Source organism: Lissotriton helveticus, chromosome 1_1 (assembly GCF_964261635.1).
Source record: "Lissotriton helveticus chromosome 1_1, aLisHel1.1, whole genome shotgun sequence".
Lineage (NCBI taxonomy): Eukaryota > Metazoa > Chordata > Amphibia > Caudata > Salamandridae > Lissotriton > Lissotriton helveticus.
The window spans coordinates 1,800,456,471-1,800,472,390 of NC_136057.1; the positions used below are offsets into that span (position 1 = coordinate 1,800,456,471).

Consider the following 15,920-nt stretch of genomic DNA (forward strand, 5'->3'; position numbering starts at 1 on the left):
TTTACGGGATTGAGAGTCTTATCAACTTCATTATTAAGGTCATTATACAATGTCTTGTAAAAATCGTAGAATGATTCTAAAATTCCTTCCCTACTTTCATGATAAACACCATTCGTATCTTTGACGCCTTGTATTTCATTTAAAGAAGATTTTTGACGGAGGCGTTGTGCTAGAATTTTGCCGGTACGCTCGCTATATTCATAACGTTCAGTTTTATATAGCTTAAATTTTGATGCTACTTCATCGGCAATATGGATCCGTAAGCCAGAACGTTCAATTACTAGACGTAGTTGAGCGTCTTCTATACCTGTGTTATTCTTACACGCGGTTGATAAGTCCATCTCAATTAACCTGATCTTATTTAACCTCTCCTTAAAGTCTGTTTGGATTTTTTTTCTCTTATAGTTTGCAAAACTAATTGTCTCTCCACGTACGATTGATTTAAAAGCATCCCACACAACTTGTGGGAAGGCCGTGTCATTGTTTATTAGAAAATAGTCATTAATGATAGTTGCCATAAATTGAAGATAGTCTTCATCTAATAACAGGTTTCTCTGGAATGACCAGGATCTGATTGAATTTTGACGTTCTGTGGGGACCTGAATCTCAGCAATTATAGGATTATGGTCTGATATGACTTGGGGTAGTATTTCGATACTGATTGTCTCCAAAAACAGAGAAGATACAAAAAAATAATCTAGTCGGGTACATTTCTGATGGGGAATAGAATAGAAGGTATATCCAGGATCTTTATAATACAGTTTGTGCCAGACATCATTTAGCCCGTTATTTAAAACCAAATCTCTGAGGGCTCTATAAGTTCTGGGTTTTACGACCCATATATCTCCTTCCTGATTTAATATTCCAGTCGGCTGGCAGGTGAATATTTAGGTCCCCACATACTATGATTGGTTGTGTCCAAGTAGCTAATTCTGTATTTATAGTATTAAAAACTTCAGCGTCATCTAAATTTGGGCCATACATACAACATATAGTGAATTTGCAACTCCCAATTATTAATTCAGCAAGCCCCCATCTGCCCCATTTATCGGCTAAGGTTTTCAGACACTTCCCAACACCCTTTCGCATACAGATTGCAATGCCTCTTTTAATACCCATTTGCTTAGATGTAAGCAGAACATCCAATCCCAGCTTGTCCAAAAGAGAGCGCTTATCCCATGCAATATGAGTTTCCTGAATAAATAATAAATCAATAGATAAAGTCTGGAGCATTGAACGAAACATCCCAATCTTTTTTAAATCATTAAGACAATTGATATTAATTGTACATATTTTCACCTTTTTATCCATGATGAAATAATAATTAAGAAAAAAATGTAAGCAAGCATCGACAATATATACTCTTCAGTACTACAACTTGAGTGCCTTATAAACATCCTTGCAATGAATACCTCTGCCTTACACCCCCACCACCAACCCTTGCCCCTACCCACCCCCACCCTTTGCCCCAGAACCCCTCCCCCCTCCCTCCCCATTATATGAGGCATAGGAACTGCCAGTTCCTAAAGCGTATGGGTGCCGGGTCCCTGGCCCATAGCGTCCTGACGAAGAAAAAGGAGAAAAGAAAAAACAATGAAAAGAAAGAAAAGAATAGGAGAGAGCATAGCAATCCTACTTATTGAAAAAAAAAAATTGAAAGCCTCAACATACATTACTAAACTAATAGTCCTTATAGTCCTGCAATCTTATAGTCTTATATTCTTACAGTCTTAACTCCTAATTATTTTTCAAATGGAATCCAGATATTCTTTGGCTTCAGTTTCAGAAATAAAATATTTAACTGTGCCCTTGAATACAGTCTTTAGCTTTGCTGGGCCTTGGAGAAAAACTGCAACCTCTTTCTTTTGAAAATCAGGGATCAGTTGTCTCAATCGCCACCGTTGGGCCACAGTGGCTTGACAGTAATCCGGACGTACAAAAAAATGACAGCCCAGTCCATCCGCTTTCTTATCTGGTCTCGCAGTTACATAAATAGCTTCACGGGCGAGAAAGTTATTAAATGAGACCAGAATAGCCCTGGGATAGTTTTCTTGGCCTTGTCGTGGATTCCTTACAGTGAAGGGAAATCTGTGAGCACGCTGTATTTCTCGTGCCCAATCCCAATCAGTCATCTCAGGAAAGGCATCTTTTAGTAGATTAATAATAAACCTCCGCGGATCAGACCCTTCTTTATTTTCGGGAATTCCCAAAAAACGTAGATTACTTCTACGGGCCTGATTCTCCAAATTAGCTATTTTGTCGGACAGATCCTCTTTTAGGGCTTTAAAGTCACCAACCTCCTGTCTCTGTGACATGCTTTCTTCTTCCAGAACAGAGATTCTGGCCTCCGCTTCAACAACTCTATCAGTGGTCTCAGAGCACATCTTAATTGCACGGCGAACTGCATTTTTAACCTTAGCGCAGGTCATCTGTGTGCGTTGGTTTTTGGCTTTGCTTTCAGCCCTGTGACTCATCATAGTATCAAAAATCGTTTTCAGAGTGATCTCTTCACAAATTTCATTATTTTCCTGTAGTAGAGCCGGATCTAGGATAGAATTGTGATTAGATCCCAAAGTATCAGTAGTAGCAGCAGATACTAAATTAGAAGATAGAATGTTTTCCCCTCTGGGTGAGTTAGGAGCATCTTCTTTACTCGCCGCACGTGATGACCTCTTTTTCCATAGCTTTTTTTTTAATGATAGTAGCCGCGTTAGTATTATCAGGACTCATACTAACTTCACCACCCGAAGATAGACTCTCACAGCTAAACTCTGCCCAATCTTTGTTTAAACCAGTTGCTTCATCCGATGAAAGTTCAGACAGAGAGTAGAATTTTTCAGAAACCTCCAAATTGATTTGCTGTGTAGGAATTTCTTTTTCATTCTGTTGGTCAGTTTCAGACGATATTGATAGCGAGGGAAGAGAGCAAGCTCGACTAATTACGGCTCCGCCAGAGACTACATCTCCCATAATGCCCTTTCTCAGAGGATTAGTCAGCATGGGATTTAAAGAATTATTATGGGTTTCAACTGTGGTAGAACATTGTTTAGGCGGATATAAAACAGTCAAATCTGCACTTTGAATATTGCCATCAATAATTTTTTTTTGGCAGCTTGTTTCCCAAACAGGTCAGGCAATGTTTGTGATACAATGTTCTTAGCGCACGAGGCTTCATTAGATTTCAGGGCAGGCTTATTGATGTTCTTACCCTGTTTTGTAGCGGTTTTACCAGGGGTTGGTGGTGCAGCCTCTGCCATCTCAGGCTCCTCGTTGCCCGGCTCCTCTCTTCTCTGGTCTCTTCCTGCGCCGTCTCTCCTATTGCTACGGGTGCTAACAGATGATGGTGGCGGTATCTTCTTTTTCTTCCGTGAGCCGCCTCCGCCTCCACCTCTGCCGGGAAAAACACTGCTCTGCGTCCAAAACAGGCAGAGTGTAGCGCGCCACAGCGGGGACCGCCGACTGAGCTCGAGGAAGTTCAGCAACATTCGTGAACTCCGTCGCAGGGATAGTTTGTGCCAGTATTCACCACGGTGAGATATCGTCGCGTTAGTACTGCTCCGCGCTAATAGAGCTTGGTTTGAGCAGCGCTCACACTAGTGTCCAGCCCGGAAACGGTCAACGCCCCAAACGGCTCCGTCCATCAACGGGGTAGGCGCAGGCACAGGCAGGAGAGCAACCATAGGCAGCCGTGCGGCGTTATTCAGCCAGGTAAGGCGCAGCGGAATGCCCATGCAGCGTAGAATACACACAGACTATCACGGCAAACTATCACGGCAATTTTCCATGAGGCAAAACGAAGTTTTCCTTTCTCCCTCTCTCCCGGACGCCTGGAACCAGGGAGCTAGCTGCTTACACAGCCTCACTCACGGCAGCCATCTTGCGATCAATGATAGAAAAGAAAGTTGTGTCACAAATAGCCATTAACATTTCTTGGATCTTAGGCAAAGGGTGGCAATCCACCACAATGTTCTTATTGAGTGATCTCAAGTCAGCACACAAACGTACATTTCCATCCTTTCTTTTTGCCAACACTAGAGCTGAAACCCATTTAGAAGAATCAATCAGTTGAATTATGCCATTTTTACTCATTTTATCCAATAGGTTTTCCAATTGATCTCTAATGCAAAGAGGAACAGGCCTAACGTTGTATTTAACAGGAACTGCATGTTCTTTCATTCTATGTCATGAACAACACCTTTGACACAGCCACTTCTATTCCCAGAAACACTCTCATGCCAACTGCATATGTTATCAATTTCATAAGCATACATAACTTGTGGTAATGCAATAGAAGCAATTGCCATTTTACCCAGACCAAGTGGCTGATCACTACCAGGCTTAAGAATAATACCCATTCTACCTAAGTCCTTCCAGCCCACCAAATCACAACCTTTCTCTGCAACATAAATTTCAGTCAGAATGTTACGTCCTAAGACACTCAAAATGCTCCACGAAATATCCTAACATAACAATATCCTGTCCACCAAAAGCTTTTGGATGGACATCTGTGTGTAACAATTTCTTATTAAACTGTTTAACACAGAACAACGCGTCGGATAAAATAGTGCTAGGGGAAACTGAGTCTGCCATGATCTCTAATTTTTTATCACCAATCAAACCCAAACCCTATGGAGCCCTGAACGAAGCACAAGATATTTCATCAACAATCAACACAAGGTTACTAATTCCATCATCTTGTGTTATATTCCATTTAGGTACCCCAATATCGGCTCAGGTAGTGAATACACCTTTCACCTACATTCCCCTGATATTACACAACATAACAGTTTTTAGTACTGACCTTTTAACTAGTTACGGTAATGTCCAAAGAAGACATGGGGTTTTCTCTAAAAAGCTTAAACCTCATTCATTATGAATGAGGATTCTTGGAATCACAGGAGAACAACAGGCATTTCATCTCCCGAATATTTACCATGCATAAGGATCATTCCTTCTGTCATCCTAGTCTGACATGACACAACAAGGTATATCCCCAGGGGGTACCACTTTGGGTATATATACACCATATTTTGCTGAGGTAGTCAGAGTAGAAAAGGACTTCCATGCCGTCACACTGGCGCAGGACGCTGAGGCTCCTGCACGCAGACACTCCAGCTCACAGTAGTCTGACATTCCTTGAGGGTGTCCATCTCGAGACCAAGACAGGGTCCACCAGTCTCTCACTTCAGGTAATGGGGTTGACTTTATCATAGCGGGATTCTTGGCTGTACACCATTTACATAAATGCTAGGTACACTTAGGTATATCGAGTTAGGGTTGCATCATAGGAGTATGCATTTTACTGCCATGTATTTTATATATTTGCCTGTATTCATTGTTTTAGCAAGATCGTAGAAATCTACCATCCTTTTACTTTGTTAGTACTTATAACCATTTTTATCTGTTACTGTCTAATGGTCTTTCAGCTCACCTATTTTACACGAGAATGACGCTGGTTCAATAAATGCTTATTGAAAAACATCCCCATCTTTATTTTGTGTATCTCTCTGAGACAAAGTAAGCACGAGTGACTGAGCGAAAAGTAGTATAATGTTTCCACGATCCCTGATGGGACAGGGTTGTCATGTTTGATAGTTGCCAAGAACTATTCTCTCCTCAGAAAGAGGGGATCCTAATTGCACTGTGAGCTAGCTGGTATACAGGCTAACATACTCGGTAAGGGTGTCTAGAATAAGTCTGACACCAATCCTATAGTGTATGTTGACTAAACATGCAGATTCTATATAGGTTTACAGGAACTAAAAGACGCTTGTAAATCCTCAGAATTTGATACTAACTACTGTGTTAACTCTGAATGCTTTGTTTCCTCTTCTGATGGATGATCTGCACACGGCTTGGAAGTGACCCAGTTTTTTACATTTGGAGCATCTACGGTCGATGTCAGGACAGCCAGGATTATTTCCTTTGAACCACATCTGTGACAAACCAGCTTTCGAGAATTAGCTGGACCATTTTTTCCTTTCCTATTGTCATTCTGCACATTTTTATTTGAGATGGTACACACAAGATCATTGCTGATCTCTGAACCTCTAATAACTTTACTTGAAAATGAAGATCGCTCAATAGTTTTAGCAATATCGATTGCTTTAGCCAGTGTGGGATTCCTGCAAGCAAGCAATCGCTCTTGTATTTTCTTACTCTAACAGTTTAAAACAAATTGGTCCCTCACGTGAAATCCAGATTCATACCAAATTCACATTTGGCTGCCAAAATACGCAAACTGGATATGTATTCCTCTATGGATTCAACACTTAATTGCTTCCTAAGAAAGAAACTTTGACTTCCTATCATGAAGTTTGGCTGGTCCGAAAATCTTTTCTCAAATCTTTTTACAGCTTCAATATATTCATGCCAAGGTAAAAGCTATCCCAGCGTCACTTAATAATCCAAAAAGTGAGGCCGTTTTCCTTTCATTAGAATACTTCTTCCTTTTAATGGCTCCAATGTAGTTCTCAAAATACCTGAACCATTGCCACCACTTAAGAGTAGTTCAGCGGAAACAGGATTGCTTGAAACACTCACTCCACACTGCAGACAGCAAATCCAGGAGAAAATCAAATAAATCCCAAAAGGGCTCACGTAATTCAGTCGGCGATTCATGAAACAATGTGGATGTAGACACAGGATTCTTCGGTGGGGCCTGTGTAGGAAAAGCTTGGTCTTCCAAACTGTCGCCAAGTTGAAGTGTCAATGTAAAAGGAAGGATTACACCGAACTCAGCTGCTTAAACATAAGGGGCCAGATGTAGGTAATTCCTATTTACCGACTCCTAAATACCGACTCATACCGAATCGGTATTTAAGAGTCGGTAAATAGGAAGGAGGCAGATGTAGGTAAAAAATTACCGATTCTGTAAGAGTCGGTATTTACCGAATCTGTAAATAACGATTCGGTATTTCACATTGATTCCTATGGACCTTGAAGCCATAGGAATCAATGTAAAATACCGAATCGGTATTTACAGATTCGGTAAATACCGAATCCTGCAAGGGTGCAGGGGGTGTCACTTTGACACCCTCTAGCACACCAAGTACAGGCATGTGTGCCATGTGGCACCCATACATGCCCTAAGGGCATGTCTGTGTGTCACATGGCACAGGAGTGCATGCACAGATGTGCATGCACACCTGAATTCGGTATTTTACCACCCAATAGGATTGGGTGGTAAAATACCGAATCTGAAGGGCCTGTGGCACTCTTAGGAGTGTCACCTACATATGGATTTACAGAATCGGTATATTTACCGATTCGGTAAAATACCGAAGTGGTAAATTTACCGAATCGGAAAATATACCGATTCTGTAAATTCAGACCCACCTACATCTCAAAAGCCAAATACCGATCGGTAACGGCTGAATTCGGCCGTTACTGACCGGTATTTGGCGACCTACATCTGGCCCAAGGTCTTTATTTTTTGTAGTACAGTGTAAAGAGCCCATGAAGTGTCATGAACCATGAGCAGCTGCACCTGAACCGGTCAGTAGCTGGGGAAGACTCCAAAAAAGTGACAGCTTGCACTATGGCCAGTGAACTCCACAATGTCTCTATTCAAAAATAAAAACTATCGTAAAAAATTACCCAAGCATTTGAAGCTACAGAGAGTTTAAGTATATGGCAATGCAGCAAGTAGTTAAAGATAATCACATGTTTTCAGAGGAAGTAATCAGAACATCATCCTGGAGTAGTTACTGAGATGACTCTGGAGTCATCTCATTTAAATATTTCACCCTATAGGTGTATTTCAGGATGGTTTCAGATGACTTCAATAGATCATTACAGGACTAGCTCAGCTGATGTCAGTGGTTGGCTTCAGAATGACAACTGGAAGAAATTCCTATTTGACTTGGGCATTCCACTGTGGTGGTAGAAGCTGCAATTTCTAAAATCAAAATCTTAAGAAAAAAAATGGATACTTGTACAACAAGGCCCACTTATATAACAGGGGATTATTTCCCTGACCCTGTCAGGCCTTGTCTACAGCTGGTGCCCATAGACACTCAGACTCTGTAGCAAGGGTGAAATGTCCAAATGGGAGGTCTGCTTGTACTGAACGGAGGACAAACACAGAATGTTCCTCCTAGGTCCTGAGTGCAAACGACAGTCTTTGAGAGGTCTGTGCATACTGTACATGGCAGCTCATGGGCGGTCTGTGTGTTCAGTTCTGCGTCCAAGACACACATATAGCCTGTGTGTAGAGGGAGGTGAGGACCCAGAATGTTGCACAAACCGTGAAAAAGTATTTGCACCAGACGACACATATCCCGGTGAGGCTACAACAATTTTAAAGTTACTTGGGGTGAGGTGTAGCGAAGGTAGAGTCTAGAGCCTAGAGTTGGTTGTGGGTATATCTTATTCAGTGTGCGGGCGAGTGAGAGGAGACTCTGAGAAAGACTCAACGCACCACAGTGAAGCAGACCGACTCGGGCCCAAGCCCGAAATTCAGATCAACCAATCAGAAAAGCGGAAAGACGATGGGGCGCCTCCTGCTGCTGCTGTTGGCTCTGGGATTCGTTCTCCAGGAGGGTGAGTACTCACAGACACCCCCTGCCATAGAGGAGAGAGGGACATTCTGCTCTCCGCCCTGCAAGAGTGTTATCTCCCCAATTACAAGATTATTAGCCCCTGCATGCAGATATATCCACTCAAAGGGCAGGAAAAGGGTTTAATCATAAAGAGAGTGAAGATTAATTTCACCGCAAAATGTTACTCTGAAACAGACTCTCTTTCAGAGAAGCACTTGCTTTTCTAGGTTGGGCTGGTCTGAATGCCCAAGTGGGAGTGAGCAGGGAGTGGTAGCGAAGATAGTGCGAGGAGCACCACGCTTTAACTAGAAATAGTTGTAAGATTACTTAAAGGGAATGTCCTGATCATTTCTGGAGGCGGCATATCTTTCCCTTTTGAAAAGAACTGTCACAGTTGGGCCCTGCTGTTAACTGTCTTTAAACGCATCATCAGACAGTGCACATTCAAACTACCAGAATGCATTGTGCTCTGGTCTGTGGCAGGCGCACGGCCCCCTGGTCAAATGTAGTGGCACTGTCGCCTGTCACCAGCAGGTGCAAAGCAGGACTCTGCGGCAGGTGCATTAATCCTCTGAGCTAGTTTACAGGGACCATAGAATGTGACCTGCAGGTTACGCCACCGATCTCAACAGTGGGTGCATTAACCCTAAAACTCTGTCAATTCGCTGGGATTGTAATGAGTGGCCAACAGGTTACACTCGGGTCTTATTAGAATGACTAAAATCGCACCTGATCACCCCAAAGGGCAGGCACAGATTTCTGAGGTGGGGCCGTTGACCTCTGATGTATATATATAGGGGCTGAAATTCGTGGTCTTAAGGATAACGTGGAGCTCTGTAGCCGGCGAAATCAGTCGGATTGGAGTTTTTGAGGGATAGTTCTGCTCAGAACTGTGCAGCGGAGCAGACACCCGCTGCGCTATCGAGTCTAATCTTGCTGCTAATGCTTGACTGTATCATTAAATGCTAACGGTGGTAGATGTGCACTTTATGGAGCGGCCCGCGGGGAATAAGAATTTAAAAAACGTTCTCAAGTAAGTGCACTGATTGTCACAAACCCTCTCCTCTCTTGCAGCTTCTACACTCAGGTGCCATCAATTCCGGTGCGAAGGCCGAAATCCCTGCCAAGTCGAAGCTGCAACCTGCGGAGCTTCTCAACCTCTGTGCTATGCATTCATCGACACATCGGTCTTCCGTGAGTTGAGCGCTCCAATGTGAGAGGAGGCTGGTAGGGGGTAGAGGAGAGAATGTACCAACAAGAGCGCCTCTTGTTCAACTCACAAAGTTTGAAAGGGTTTGCTGGTCTGAATGTTACTTGGTACCATATAAGTACGCAGTTGCAGACAGCCGTGAGTCTGCCATACTACCCTAGTTACACAGCCGAGTTAAAAGAGTCTCAGGACAATAACATTTTCGACAAAATATCTCAGGTAGGACAACCCAGTGCGGTATCCTCCTAAGTGAGGACCATCATAAGTAATACCATGAAGGGGCCTGCAAGCTTCTCAAAGCTGCAAGGTTACTGAAAACCATAAATTGTGTGTCTCTCTCACACCACTTCATGCCCCACACAGCTAAGCGCCGCATCCAGGTTTGGATTGGGATCAGAAATAGGTATGGACACCACACAAAATATTGGCTCACATTTGCGGATCAATCTTTCATGAAACACTGCTAGATTCAGATCAAGGTTCTCATTTTTGCAAGTATGTGTGGTGAAGTAATCATTTAAAGCTGATAAGGGCTTAGACTAGAACACTGCAGCTTTGAAAACTGCTTCCTTTGCACAATGAAGTGACATACCATAGTGGGGATATCTCGTGCCATTCGCTCTTTACCCCAGGCTCACCCCTCTCCCAGTAAGACACTCACAAATGATTGATGTCCTCTGCGTAGCTTTATTATTATTCCAAAATCCATTTCAGTTGTGGGTAAAACTTCCCACATTTACCATTTATTAAATTCACACATAAATGCTGCGCCCATACATATGCGCCACAGTTTACCATATATATACAAATTGGCATCTCTAGAGGAGTGTTGTACCAGCAGGACACAACACCACCCCCTTTCCAAGCCACCAGCTACTAGGGTAGAGCCAGAGAGTCCAAGACCACCAGCCGGACGGCCCCCTCTCCCGCCAGCCTAGAGCCGCCATAACTGCCTCCCCTGCTCCAGGGTCAACCGTTTTCCGTCCAACAGGAGTCCCTCAGCCTTTTCTCTTATCAGGGACCCCGCCACAGGGCAAGGAGCCCCACTGGCGCTCTTGCCCTCCCCCATACTAACGCCCTGCCACTCTACCAGGGTGTAACACAATGGCCCCCAGGATTGTTTGCACAAACACCTCCAAACCTACCCTGGTCAGGTGCACCCCCCCTGTCCGATACTCATCTGGAGTCAATGTCTGCAGCAAGGTATGTCTAATAACCAGTATCTGTGAACCCTTCAACAGCTTTTCCACCTCTCTATTCATTTTTTTCACTGACGTATTCATTGCTGCTGACGGCACATCGCCCCCCCACTCTCTCCGAGTGAGAACCTCTGACCAAATAATTGCTGTGTCCGGCAATGCCCTTCTGATCCAAGTAAGAAGAGAGAATAATGCCTCCTTGGCTCCTCGCCTGCCCCCTGGGACCATATTTTCAGCCCCGACATGAATAACCAGCACGTCTGGAATAGGCAAACCTTTATTGAGCGCACTCCGCAAATGAGTTGAAACGTCCTCAGCCCGCAGGCCCTCCAAACCTAACCAGTTGTGGACCATTCCCAAGGCCCTCTGCGTCTTGTCCACCCCAGATTCTCCAAACCAATTCCCCGCTCTGCATATGACCGAATCTCCACACCAGCATACTTGCATCCTCTGGCTTGCCACCCCTGCAAGTGAGACCAAAGACAAAATAAAAAAGGGGAGAAGTGGGTAAATACCAACCTGTTGAGAATACCACCCCCCCTATACCGGCTGTGGTCGCACATAGCGCTCGAAACTTGCTGAATTCCACCTGCCCACTCTCTTGATTGCACCCGGTGATAGTCCCAATTCCGCTGCTGTAGTGGCTGCCCCAATACGGAACGAATGTGACGTAAAATGAGCTATGTCTTCTCCTAACAATTCCAGAGCCCGCTTGCATATTCGCGTGAACTGGAATTTCGTCAACTGTGTACCATCCTCATGCACCAACAGCCTGTCGTCTTCGCATCCTGGCCTCATCTGCATGAACCTTTCCATCAACATCACCGGGCAGTAGCCCGCCCCCTGACTTGCTCTCAGTTGCACCCATACTCCTTTTCCCAGTGGGTCTGTCTTTGACCGCCGTACCCTGACCTGCAGCAAGCCCGCTGCCATCACCACATCATCAACGGCGATTCCACCCTGTCTGTCCCTCTTGGAGTTTGGCACTAGCTCTGATACCCTGAATGCCCCAAAGAAAGGTAAGGAATATGCTAGTTGCATCAATTGTACCTCATAATGCGACCAACAAACCTGTGGTAACGCCCCCAAAATATTCACCAACCTTTTGGAATCGATCGGTCTCCTGGTATCCTTTTCCCCTGGAACCAATCGTTCCCATCCCTTCATGGCCCTTCTAACTCTAAGGTCTTTAGTGGGATCCATCACCCCTTTTATCCCTGCAAAGAAGGCTATTGCTGATAATTGTCTGCGTACCAGAGCCAGGGACCTTCCCTCTTCTTTTTGGCTAACTATGAAACTGAGCACCCCTTGTGGTGTAAATTCCCCCACACCCTTTTTGCTCTGCAAGACTGCCATGTAAACCTGCCAGTCCCTCTCATACTTACTCTTAGTCTTGGGAGCAACCGACACCACTATGAGATCGGGAGCAATGGGGCACCAAGCTTCCACAGGCTTTCCGGGAAGGCTGTCATCTGAGCGTCTGCTTGCGGCCATCGCGCTCTGAATTCTGTAAACTTAAAACGAGACAGGGAATCAGCTACTGTGTTAACCACACCTGGCACATGCTTTGCAGTGAAATGCACATTACGCCGCAGACACTCCCGCACCAGCACTTTCAGTAAACGGAGCACCCAAGGACATTTGGCACTTTGGTTGTTCACCGCCAAAACCACTGACATACTGTCAGACCAAAACACAATTTTTTTGTTTTCCAGAAAATTGCCCCATATCTGAAGCACCACAATAATGGGGAATAACTCCAGAAATGTGATGTTGCGGACCAGCCCCCTCTCAAACCATTCTGCTGGCCAATGCTGCATACACCACCTTGCTCCTAACACTGCCCCGAACCCAACACTACCTGCTGCGTCCGTATAAAGCTCCAATTCTCTATTGTCCTGCGCAGGTTGTTGCCATATGACCGACCCATTAAAATCCTCCAAGAAATCCCTCCACGTGACCAAATCATCCTTCATCTCAGTTGTCAGCCTAGTGTGGTGGTGCTTTTCCTTCAAACCTGACATTGCCCTGGCGATATTCCTGGAAAAAACCCTGCCCATAGGTATCACTCGGAGTGCAAAATTCAACTGACCCACTAACACCTGTAGCTGATGCAAAGTAACCTTGTGTGCCCTCAAGCATTGATCCAAGGACCCCTGAAATGCCTTAACTTTTCCCTGAGGTAATCTGCACACTCCTTCAACCGTGTCTATCTCAATACCTAAGAACGTCAACTGGGTTGTTGGTCCTTTCGTTTTCTCCAGGCCAACTCGCACCGCAGCACGCCACGCGGGTTGAAAGGGGACCGCCCCTCCCTCCGCCTATCTGATATTCCTGCACTCGCTCTGCCTGTATTCTCGCCGCTCGGTACCCCCACAATAAGGCTTACAAGGGGGTTTATTGAAACTCTATTTCTTCCAGGTATGTTTCCTCCTACCGCCTGCATGCGTTTGTACATTTGCGCAACAAAAGGGAAAACAAAATAAAAACCATCCTGAATAAACATGCGGTATCACCGGGGCCCGAACCTGAGGCTCCCGGCACCATCCACTACTGCTGGCTCCCCATTAAGCCTCGCTACGCTATGGCCTCTCACCTGTGTATCAAAAAACAAAGGCCATCAGTCACGACTCCGCCGCAACTCTTCTACAGCTGGCCTTCTTGTTACCCAGGCGAGAGACGAAAGAGAGATACTTCCCGGGGTGCTGCTCTCCTTATCGCCTTGGGAGGAGGGTCCTCGGACGCCTATCAAGCGTCTCGCATTACCGAGACCCTCCCCATGACGTCCAACCCCAGAACCGAAACTTACCTACAGAGGCGGGCACGGAATGCCCACTAAAGGCCCCCCTCCCCTAGTCGCGGGGGTGGCCTCTCATTTCCCAAACAACTATGATCTGGACACAGATTATCACAGAAACCTAGTCTGAAGTCAAGAGAGAAGAGTAGGTCAGGCTGCTTTGGTCAGTACTCGGTGGAGCCTGGTTTTTTTTAAAGGCAAATTAGATGGACCTCTGGAGTTGGTGTTCTGGCCCTGTGATCCTCCTGGTTTGCCAGATTTAGAGAAAACAAAGGGCTGGGTGACCCTGGGTGGTTTTGGATGGGAGAGTTGTAACATGCCTTCTGCCTGGGCCTCAGGAGTTGGACTGGGCCACTGAAGGTCTTGGTCGAGTCTATGATTCCTTCCTCCAAGGCAGGACAGGAGATGGCTGGGCATAAGGAGATTAAGTAGCGCTCTGAAGCAGCAGACTGTTGATGCAGCGTCTCCTGTTGACCCGGGGGCTGGTTAGCTCTTTGCTTTGTCCTCCTGCTCCAGCGTTTTCATTTGAGCCTGATGACAGTGGGGACTGTAGAATTCATTTGCATGCATCGTTCTCACATGGAAAAAGGAGGCATGAAAATCAGAAGACAGGAAGGACATCTTTCGATATCACTACCCTTCGCACCAGAAACCCCAAATAGGTGGCTGGATGAAAGCGGAGTGTGAGAGTAAAAATAGGAGGGAAGGAGAAACATCAGCTGTTTGGACCACAGTCAGCTTACAGGTATACAGCAACAAAAAATCAAAAGGGAATGGGATTGTATGTTCTGAAGGGATGAGAATAGGAACATTCTGTAGGACCCTCAACAACTATTTTCGGTCAATAGTATATGCTTTGCCACTGACTTATTAGTCAAGTCAAGTCAAATGATCTTTATTCGGATTAACAATACATCCATAAAAGTACATACAGGTAAAAATGCATTAAAACAGTTTAAAACATATATAAATAAGCTAATTTATCAAGATAGCAATTAAGCAGCATATATCATAAAGTGCGGAGAGCATAGTATACAGTACAAAAAGATAGTAAAGGGAGAAACATTATTCTATTAACAACTTAGACATAAGATTCAGGTTATGTACTCCCAAAATAGTCATTTATATCAAAATAGATATACAACTAAATCAATGGGCAATTAGGATAAAATAATTAAATGCAAAAAGTGCAACAATGCCATAGTGCTGTTAGCAATTATCCAAACTCCATGCATGACCTCGATTTCACACATCTTTTTATAAAGCAGCTTACAGTATATATAATTTCATCAGTATGCAGCATTTGGAGAAATTTTAAAGCAAAATTAAAATCTCTGAGGTTATATTTACAAAGGGTCGGCCTTAAATATTGACAGGTATACAGTTTATAGAAGCCACAGAAGAAGAAATAGTGCAATAGACCTTGTTTCCCGCCCTGAGAACAGGGACAGTCCAATTCTTCCAATTTTTTATTGTAGCCTAGGGGGAAGCTGAGCAAATTTACTATGCTTCCATCCCGAAACCTGAACAAAAGGCTCCGATTCCACTTTCCTATGGGTATTGACAAGTATCTATAAAAATTATTCAAATTAATCAAATTATCACAACTTAGGTCAATAATGAGCTGATATCTAATAACACCAAGTTTAATAGACTCAGATCTCAAGCGATCCTCTTTATATAAGTCAAGTAAAGCCCGTTTAATACTGTGCTTATGGGCGGGTACAATAGAATTCGGGGAACTAAACAAGGAGCCCTGACCCACACTCTGCAGGCTATCCTTGACTGCATTGAACCAAGGTATGTGATGACAACTATCACTTAACAAACAGTCAGATATTATACTGCGCGTTAAGGACGCTGCTGGATTTAACCATACCTTGATCCAAAAGAGAGCAGGCCTAGACCTAATGAAGTCAACAATATAAGACAGTCTCAGTTCGTTATGACAAATAAGTGTAGAGGCGCAGGGGACTCCCCCCAGCACCCTCCTACAGAATCTATTTTCCTCAGACTGAAGACCCGTGCTTTTGCAGTATCCCCACACTTCAGCTCCATATGTCCCAGTTGGTCGACATTGGGTGCGATATATGTTAAGTAGGGGTGTTACCACATCTGCCAGTTTCGGTTGTCGGAGGGATAAGATTGAATTAATTGACTTGCCAATTTTA

General features: G+C 44.4%; 1 long non-coding RNA gene across 2 annotated transcripts in view; it reads left to right on the top strand.

The window, feature by feature from the left end:
• The window catches only part of LOC144774780 (uncharacterized), a 582,824-nt gene that overhangs the window by 149,049 nt on the left and 417,855 nt on the right, over positions 1-15,920 (top strand). Inside the window, exons 1-2 of one of the 2 annotated variants that reach the window (XR_013600527.1) lie at positions 8,331-8,544; positions 9,618-9,737. This is a non-coding gene — a long non-coding RNA (uncharacterized LOC144774780). Of the gene's footprint in view, positions 1-8,330; positions 8,545-9,617; positions 9,738-15,920 lie in introns of those variants that run through there. The other variant, XR_013600528.1, reaches the window with a different exon arrangement.